Source organism: Oryctolagus cuniculus, chromosome 6, assembly GCF_964237555.1.
Source record: "Oryctolagus cuniculus chromosome 6, mOryCun1.1, whole genome shotgun sequence".
In the NCBI taxonomy this organism is placed as follows: Eukaryota; Metazoa; Chordata; class Mammalia; order Lagomorpha; family Leporidae; genus Oryctolagus; species Oryctolagus cuniculus.
The window spans coordinates 98,920,373-98,930,133 of record NC_091437.1 but is presented as its reverse complement, the minus strand read 5'-3'; the positions used below and the strand labels follow the sequence as shown (position 1 = coordinate 98,930,133).

At 48.5% G+C, this 9,761-nt stretch overlaps 1 long non-coding RNA gene across 1 annotated transcript; it reads left to right on the top strand.

The window, feature by feature from the left end:
* The first annotated feature begins 740 nt into the window (after positions 1 to 740).
* On the top strand, positions 741 to 7,071 carry LOC138849923 (uncharacterized). Its single transcript, XR_011389135.1, has 2 exons — positions 741 to 1,088; positions 4,804 to 7,071. It is a non-coding gene; the product is annotated as an uncharacterized lncRNA (long non-coding RNA).
* Positions 7,072 to 9,761: the final 2,690 nt, after the last annotated feature.

Here is a 9,761-nt window from a genome sequence, read left to right as displayed (position 1 = left end):
GGGAAGGAACAGACTAGCCTCTTCAGTTTCACCCTGGGCTGCCTGGCCCGAGGGCCACAGCGAGCTTGAGCCTCTCTGAAGACAACGGGTGAGGTCCTCTGGTGGAGCCCAAGGCCAGGCCCTCCCCAGGCCTGGCAAAGCAGATCCTGGGAACAGGCTCAGCTACCTACTCTCACCCTCTGCTCTTCGGGGGAGTCTTTCTTTTCTTCTTACAGGACAGGAAATCAGGGAAGGAGCAGCAGTATCTTTGGAGGGGTTCACCTCTCATACGGGCACCCCCACCCCAAGTCCATCCCGCAGTCCCGTTCCCATTCCCAACACCAAGGCTTTTGCCCAGCCCTTTCTCTACACCTTGGCATTCGCATGCGCATAATTGACTTGGGGCTGTGGCTTATCTTTCCTGCGTAAGCTGAGTAAGCTGATCGAGCCTGTCACTGTCCTTGCACACAGAGGTGCTGTCATCTTTTGAAAATAGCTTCATTGTCATCCTTGAGACCTCATAGCAGACATACCACAATCTCCCAAGTTTTGCTGTCGCCCCCAGTACTACCACAGCCGGACTTTGTGTGCGAGTCTCTCGTGTACATGGAGCAACTGAGTTTCTGAAGAGATTCATGAACCACTGTGCTTTCTTACTTAGGAAGGGAGAGGCACGTGTGGGCAGGGGGACCCAGCTTCAGAAGCTCAGCGGCAAGCTGCGGGCCAGTCTGTGCCAGGGCAGTGGGGGAATCAGCTCCCCCAGGTTTCTGAGTCAACATGGAGGAGAATGACCACGGGTGCGACCCCACGCGGCCCCCACCCATTCCGGGGAATGGAGGCTTCCCCCACATCATTTTCTGTAATGCCAGAGGAAATCCCCAGCCGGGGCAGACTGCCGCTGCGTCGTGGAAGCCCTCCCATGGAGATAAGCGGAGGAGCTTCCTTCATCAGAGGTCACAGCCCTCAGCCGCCCTCCCGGGCTGCCAGAAAGCCTCCCTCGGCTGGCTTGCACAGCACTTCCTAGAACGTCGTCATCGCCTTGCCTGTTTATCCTGGGGGCGGGTTACTGTTTCCCATAAGCTCTCGCTGCGTTAGAGGTACGTTTTCCGGTAAGTCTCCTCGGGTGTCTTCAAGCAGGGGAAAGTACGGTCTCTCTTTTACCTTCCTTCTTTTCAACGTGCCAGAAAAAAGGAAGCCATAGCCCTATTTTTAGTGAGTGGGAAAAGCAACCCCAGAGAATTCCAACCGGGGAACCCAGCGCTGCTTTGCGATCACAGCCTTGACCTCTCTGAAAGCCGGTGCAGTGCTGCGGCTGAGAGCACACAGGAGGACTGTTTGTTCACGGCGCGCTGGCGTGGACACAGCTCTCATACTTGTCGTCGACGGCCTGGATTGTTGCCAAATCTGCAAACCGCTTGGACAATGGGTTCCTTCTTATTTTTAATGCTTAACATAACTTCATCCTAATGACTACCTTAAATAAAGGGTTGGATGAGCTGTTTGTATGTTTTCTAATGCAAGATTTTAAATGATGCATGCCACCTCGGATGCGCTGGAGTCCAGAATAATGGTGTGATCTGCCAGACACCTGATGACTGTGGATCACAGCCTCCAGCCCGCTGTCAGGAGACACTCTGAGGCTGCTCACTGGCTGACGACCCCACACACAGAGAAACTGCCATTGGTCTCCGCATCTAGTATACTAGAGGTCCTGAACTTGGGGTTTGGAAGGGATGGAGGAATTATATATTTTGGATTATTTACTTATTTTATTTGAAAGGCAGAGAGACAAAGAGGGAGAGAGGCAGACAGACAAATCTTCCATCCTCTGCTTTATTTCCCAAATGCCTGTGTTGGCTGGGGCTGAGCCAGATGGAAGCCAGGAACCAGGAACTCAGTCCAGATTTCCCAGGTGGGTGGCAAGGACCACACCTTTCCAGCCATCACTGCTGCCTCCTATAGTGTGCATTAGCAGGCAGCTGGGATTGAAAGCTTGAACCCAAGTACTCTGCTATGGGATGGAGACATCCCAAGTGGTATCCTAATTGCCAGGTCAAAAGCCCACCCACTTTTTGAAAGGTAGAGTAGCTTAACGGGAAGTACATCCACTGCAGAGTCAGGTCTAGGTGTGTGTGTTAGTGACATTGGACAAGGTTCCTAGTTTATAAAGGGAGCGTATCAAGAACCACTTTATAAAGTGGAGTGAAGACTAAGTGAGATAATAAAGTGTCTGGTTGAGGGAAGGAGTCCCTATCCCAAGCCAGCCAGCACGGCCTTCAGAACGAGTGTGGATGTGACAGCCACCCAAGCACAGAGTCCAGCCAATGACCGGGTACACTTGCTCGTTCTTGTAGAGCGTCTGAGGATAACTGAAAAACCAACAGCCCTTGAAGGAGGCTTCAAGTGACGAGAAGGCCAAGCTGCTGAGATTCGTGATAAGAAAGTGGAACATGACTGGGGACCCATTTGGGGTCTTTGGGAGGCATCTGCCTTTGAGGGCTTTGACTATGGAGGAAGCAGGAATAACCCCTCCTGATGTCCTCATGCTGGAACCAGCAGGTGGCCCTGGGGTCAGAAAAGAAGGTGAAATATTTGGATCTCTCCTGAAAAGGGGAAAGGTGAAGTTCAGTGTGGAAACATTCGTCGAGTGGGAAAGGGCAGCAGTGTCGTGGTGAGCGGTATTGACTCTAGACCCGATGTCTGGGTTTGACATTAGCCCTAGAACAGCAAGTGCAAAGGTCCTGGGGTGAGAGTGTAGCTGTGAAGTCAGGAGACAGCAGGGAGGCTGCTGTGGCTGGAATGGACTAAGTTAGGGAGGGAGCTGCTGCACCTCAGGCCCTGCACACCCCACTCAGGAGGTGGCATTTGCAGAGGACATGATGGGGATGGTGGCTCCCAGGTGGGAGCTGGTCGGGCAGATGAGGGCTGGGAGGAGACAGTGCAGGGCTTTGAAGGCAGTTCCAAGGACCCCGACGAGTCTCCTGAGACGAGCAGGTACTTGAAGGTCTTTGAGCAGAGGCAGGCTGTGATCTGACTTGTGTTTTTCAGGGTTTCTATTAGCAGTATAACCGAGCTAACGTCTAGTTCTCTAAGTCTGAAATAGGGGCTAAAGTACCTCATTGGTTTTATTTATTTAAGATTTGTTTTATTTGAAAGGCAGAGTTACAGAAAGGCAGAGAGAGAGAGAGAGAGGTCTTTCATCTGCTGGTTTACTCCCCAAATGGCCATAATGGCTGGAACTAGGTGGATCTGAAGTCAGAAGCCAGGAGCTTCCCCCAGGTCTCCCATGTGGGTGCAAGGGCCCAAGGACTTGCACCATCTTCCGCTGCTTTCCCAGGCCGTCCGCAGAGAGTTGGATGGGAAGTGGAGCAGCCGGGACTTGAACTGGCTGCCATATGGGCTGCTGGCACTGCAGGTCAGGGCTTTAATCTGCTGTGCCACAGCACCAGCCCGGGTACATAGTTTTAATTCTGCAATGGTGATTATCCAATTTCCTGTTCCTGCAGACCCCCGAGTCCCAAGTAAGAGGTTCAGTGGCTCAAATGGTGCTGCCAGCAGCTTGGGAGGTGGTGGTGGTGGTGCTGGGGCTGCCATAAAGCCAGGCCTTAGAGACATTCACACCTGAATAGCACTCAGAGCATGGCTGTGCTGCTTGCCAACCAAGTGACTTACTTAACCTCTGGGGATTCTCAACTTTTTCCACTGTGCAATGGGGCTAACACTGCCTAGCCATTGGACTGTTCAAAGAATCAAACAAAACTCACAGGCAAGCACCCTGGGTATGCAGTAGGCTCACTAGTGATGTGACTCTGCTTTGAGCTATGTGCCAGGATTAGCAGGTATTAGTAGGTGCCATTAAGCTGGGTTGCTTTTTCCCCTTGTCTTCTGGGAATGGCAGCCCAGTGAAGAGGTTATGGCAATCTTTCTGGGTGGCTGGCAGCACCAGGGGACTGTGGCAGTGATATAAAATAGCCATCCTGGATTCATGATCACACTGGTGGGCTACAGTAAGCATGGTGGTGGTGGGGTGTGGGGGTGGGGGAGCTCTTTTAAACGGATCCAGATGCAAGTGCAGTGAGATTCATTGTGCTTTTGAACAGGGGCAATAAAGAACATCAAGGAAGACCAGGAAAGTAGCAGGCATCTCCCTCACCTGCCTATGTGCTGGGCCCCCATCTTCCTTGCCAGCCCCTCCGTGGTCTGACTGGGTGTAACAGTAGAGGACAGGGGTGGGGGTGGGGAGGTGGGAGGCTCCACACCAGCTGAGGTCCTGCAGCTCTCACACAGTCGGCCCTCCTGAGAAGATGCACTCAGATGTGGTGCCGAAAAAACAACTCTGCTTCCTGCAGAGACTTCAGAAGCCCACACCCGGTCTACCGCTGCACGCTTTTGCAGCTGAAGGAGGATCTGCTGGAAGTAGGAGTTTCCCTGATGTCATTGGGCTGATGCCGACTGCGCTCTCCCGGAGACTTCGGGGAGTTGGCTCAGGAAGGGCTGGGTGGGAAGTGATGCAGCTTTGGACCAAGGCTCCTGGCTCTTCACAAAGGATGTGAGGTGGAGCCCCTGGGTTCCGAGTTGGCTGAACTTTCACCTGCCCTTTGAGTCAACAGACGCTCTAGTCCTGAGCACAGCGGGCAAGGAGAGCAGAGATTTCGAGAAAGGGATAGGCAGTGCAGGTGGGGCCGTGCAAGAACCCCTGAAATCCGGCTTCCTCTTCTCACCCTACCTTCTCCATCCAAACAGAAGAAATCTTTGTCCTGTTGACTCATCTTGGTGTTCTAACTCCCTTCCTCCTGTTCATCTGGTCTGTGGTATCATTTACAGATGCCTGGAACATGAAAAGGAACAAGGGCTCCTTTGGAGAAATAGCCAATTGCTAATTGGGACGGAAAATGTCCAAGATGAGCTTGAGACATGAGACTGTGCCAGAAAGCAGGGAAGCCATCAAAAACTTGCCCAGGAGCCAGCTGGAGAGTCCTGCTGACCAAAGACAGGGACTTTTTTTTTTTTTAATAACTTCAAAAAAGAATAATGACTGCAATGTGTTGAAAAGCAGCAAGTACAGAAATCCATCGTGATAGAAGGAGACCCTCCTCCCATCAGTCAAAATGAGAGGTTGTTTGGGTGCTAACTCTCTTCTCTGAAAAATTGACAGAGGGAAGATTAAGCACGTATTCTAGCTTTCCCCCTGAGAACTGTGTGTCAGAGGAACGAAAAAGTAAGGTCGTCTTTATATAAGAACTGCCCCTAGTAGAGGCAGAAGGAATAAAAGAAAATTAGAAAATCATGACTTTGCAATCCCTCACAGTACTGGATTTGGACATAATCATCGAAGGATGCTAAAACTTAATTGCTGCAATATTGACAAGGAGCCTTACAATGGGAAATATGCGACAGCACCTATGAAGTTTTGGTTGCACATAAAAATTTAAATGAAACCTAATGAAGCCTCTAGATCTGCCCTTTCTGACATGGTAGGCACGTGTGGTACTTGAACACTGAAATGCAGCCAATTTGAATTGAGATGTGCTTTAAGCACACAATGCAACCGAATTTTGAATATAAAAAGTAAATATCTCATAATATTTTATATTAACCAAATTTTGAAATGATAGTATTTGAGCTACTTTTACATTAAATAAGATATACTATTAAAGCGTATTTTAACTTTTCAAATGTGGTTGCTAGGAGATATATATATATATATTTAAAGATTTTATAGACAGTGAGAGGGAGAGACAGAGAAAAAGGTCTTCCTTCCATTGGTTCACTCCCCAGATGGCCGCAATGCTGGAGCTGCACCAGGAGCTTCAGCCAGGAGCCAGGGGCGTCTTCCTGGTCTCCCACGCAGGTGCAGGGGCCCAAGGACTTGGGCCATCTTCTACTGCTTTTCCAGGCCATAGCAGAGAGCTGGATTGGAAGAGGGGCAGCCAGGACTAGAACTGGCACCAATATGGGATGCGGTGCCACAGGCGGAGAATTAACCTACTGTGCCATGGCGCCGGCCCCTAGGATATATATTTTAAAATTTTTATTTATTTATTTTCATTTCATTTGAAAGGCAGAGAGAAAGTGAGACAGAGACAGAGAGACAGAGGAAGAAAGATGCTCTGTCTATTGGCTCACTCCCCAAATGCCTGCCAACCGCCAGAGTTGGACCAGGCTGGAGCCAGGAGCCCAGGACTCATATCTGGATCTCCCACATGGTTGGCAGGGACCCAAGAGCTTGAGCCACCCAGGGTGCTCATCAGCAAGAAACTGGATTGGAAACAGAGTGGGTAGGACTTGAACCAGGTGTTCTAATACGGATACAGCAACCCAAGTGGCATCCTAACTGCAGTGCCACATGCTGGCCCTAACTGCCAGGATATTTAACATGAATTATGTGGTTTGCATTGTATCTCCATTGGACAGCTCTAAGTCTAAATTCACAGTTTATGGAAAATTCTGGCTCGAGTGGAACTAGTTGAACAATGCCAAGAGGAAACAAGTCCAGAATGTGGGGGAATTCTATCAGACCAATGATTTACTTTCTACAACAAGTAAATAGTATTAGAACAAATAAGGAAGAGATGTGATTTTAGATTAAAATAAATGTGAAGATCAGATACAGTATATAAACCTTGTTTGTTTCCTGAACAACCAGTTATAAAAAGACACTTTTGCAACAATCTGGGAAGTTGCATCTTTGGAACTGGGTATTAGATCATACTAAGGGCCTACTGCTTATTTTGTTAAAGGTAACCATAACATTGTGGCTAGGCTTTTTAAAAATGTGCTTGTCTCTTAAGGGGACACCACCAGTATCTGTTGGTGAAATTGTATGTTCTCTGGGATTTACTTTATATGTTCCAAGTAAGACCATATGGGGGATAGATGAAACCAGATTGACAGAGTTGAGTACAGTTAGGAGGAAGTAATAAAGCTGTGGAGATTCGTTACAGTCTTCTCTCTACTTTTTGTACATTAAAAATTGTAGAATTTAATTATAAATATATAATAGGTTTCTATACTGTAGTGCTGTATTACTAATGTATTTGTAAATATACTTTATATAATAATAAATCACAAAGAATTGTGATGCCTCAGAAACTATTTTTATTTATTTTTCAATTTTTATTTCTTTGAGAGGCAGAGAGAAAGAGCGAGAGATTGATTCAGACAGCAGACAATGATTCCTGACCCACTGGTTTCTCCCCAAATGCCTGCAATGGCCAGGATTAAGCCAGGGTGAAGCCAGGAGCCAGGGCCTCAATATGGGTCTCCTAAGTGGGTGGCAAGGATTCAAGTACTTAAATATCACCTGTTGCCTCCCAGGATGAAAATTAGCAGGAAAGTGGATTCAGGACCTGCAGCCAAGACTCAATCCAGGCACTCTGATGTGAGATATAGGTGTCCTAAGAGGCGTCTCAACTGGTAGGCCAAAGGCTTGCCCCTAATTTTATGTCTTGTGCCTGGGAAAGGCAACGCGTGCTTGGTTTGCCCAGTGCTTGTGCTGAAACCTTAAAAGGCAGAGTCCAAATGGAATAGGGAAGAAACCAGAAAAGACTTTCACTTGATTGAGACCCTGCGGTAGCAGCTGCGCCTCTGTTCCATGTAAGATACGTGGGCTGACCAACGGCCAGCACAAAGGCCCTGGCTTCCCAAGGAGGGAGGAGGATTGGCATGGCCTGTGACCTTCTAAAGAAACCCTGAGTTAAGCTAGCAGGTCAGCCTGGGCCAGGCCAGCCCAGCCCACAGACAGGCACCAGGGCTCCAGTCTGGAAATATTATTGGTGTGATTAGAGGCAACAAGTCCTCAGTTCACAAGAGGGGGTGGTTACTCGCAATCCAAAGTGTTAAATTTTTTAAAAGAGATTTATTTTATTGGGGCTGCCATTGTGGCGTATTGGTTAAGTTGCCGCCTGCAATGTCTGCATCCCATATGGCTGGCAGCTCAAGTCCCAGCTGCTCCACTTTCAACCCTGCTCCCTGCTAATGTGCCTGGGAAAGCAATGGAAGATGGCCAAGTGCTTGGGTGCCTGAACCCATGTGGGAGACCCAGATGGGTTTCCAGGCTCCTGGACCAGTGACAGACAGAGATACAGAGAGAAAGAGATCTTCTATCTGCTGGTTCATTCCCCAAATGGTTGTAACAGCCAGGACAGAACCAGGCAGAAACCAGGAGCCAGGAACTCCATCTGGGTCTCCCACGTGAGTGGCAGGGGCCTAGTACTTGGGCCATTTCCACTGCTTTTCCAGGCTGATCAGTGGGAATCTAGATTGGAAGCAGAGAAGCCTGGACTTGAATTTGTACTCTGATATGGGATGCTGGTGTCACGGGCAGTTGTTTAATCAACTGTGCCACAATGCAGGACCTCCAGGGTGTCAACTGACCATGATCTGTAACCATCAAGAATCATATCCATGACTGCTGAGCAGCAGTGGAGAACCAATACCGGGTGGGAAGAGAAAGATCTAGAAGAATCAAGAATCTAGAAGATGGTGCCTAGTGCCATGACACTGTGATAATTCCCAAACATCCGCCAGAGGGAAAATTGCCTTTGACTGCACATGACTTTCTTTTTAGTATTAAGAGGACAGGGCCAAAAACCAGAAGCATGTGTCCCTAATTTCACCTGTGGTGGGATTCTCCCACTGACCACCTTTCTCTCTGTCTCTTCCTCTCACTGTCTACAGAATTACAGAGAGAGAGAGAGAGAGAAGTATTTCACAGCTTCCTTTTCTGCTGGTTTGCTCCCCAAATGGCCACAAAAACCAGGGCTGCGTCAAGTGAAAGCCAGCAGCCAGAAGCTTCTTCTGGGTCTCCCACGTAGGTGCAGGGGCCCAAGGACTTGGCCCATCTTCCACTGCTTTCCCAGATGCATTAGCAGGGAGCTGGATTGGAAGTGGAGCAGCCGGGACTTGAACTGGAGCCCATTAGGAATAGTGGCTTAACCTGCTGTGCCACAGCACCAGCCCCAACTTTTCTTCTTATTCTCAGTTATAGATTGGTTCTCAGAGGGCAAGCCTACTTCCCCATTACCAAGTTCTGGTGGTGTCTTAGTCTATTTGTGTTAGTCTAACAAAATGCCATCTAGTGAGTAATTTATAAACGATAGAAATTCATTTCTCACAGTTCTGGAGATTGGGAGGACCAAGGTCAAGGCACTAACTAGCAGGTTTGGTGTCTGGTGAGGGCTATTCTGTGCTTCCAAGATGGCACCTGTGCTCTGTGTTTTCACGTGGGGAAGACAAAAAGACCAAAGCAGTGAATGCCGTGTGACGCCCCTTTTATAAAGCATGAATCCCATTCACAAGGTGACCTGATCACTTCCCAAAACATTTCAACTGGCATTTTGGAGGGGGCACAAATATTCAGATCATGGCAGATGTGGTTTCTCCTGGCTCCTTCATAAGTAAGCAGTGGCACTAAAAATGAGCTTTACCCATTCCTAGCTTTTTTTTTTTTTTTTTAATCACATAACAGGAAAGGATTTAGGTTCTGGAATTGCACAGGGAGGGGCTTCATTTAGTCTTACCTCATCTATTGACCAATCGTCTGACTTGAACAAAATAGATCTTGTCTTAGTTTCTTAGACACATGCCCTTGACGTTATCATGAAAAACGAATCACAAAGGGCATCTGGTACAGGGCCTGACACTTAGCAGGTGCTTGATACTTGAGAGCTATTGCCATTATGTTGTTATCACTTGTTGCAGCTTGGAGCTGGCCCTGGCTAAATGAGTTCTACTCACATGCCCAAACCAGGAAATTTCAATGTGCTTCCTCCCTCCACATG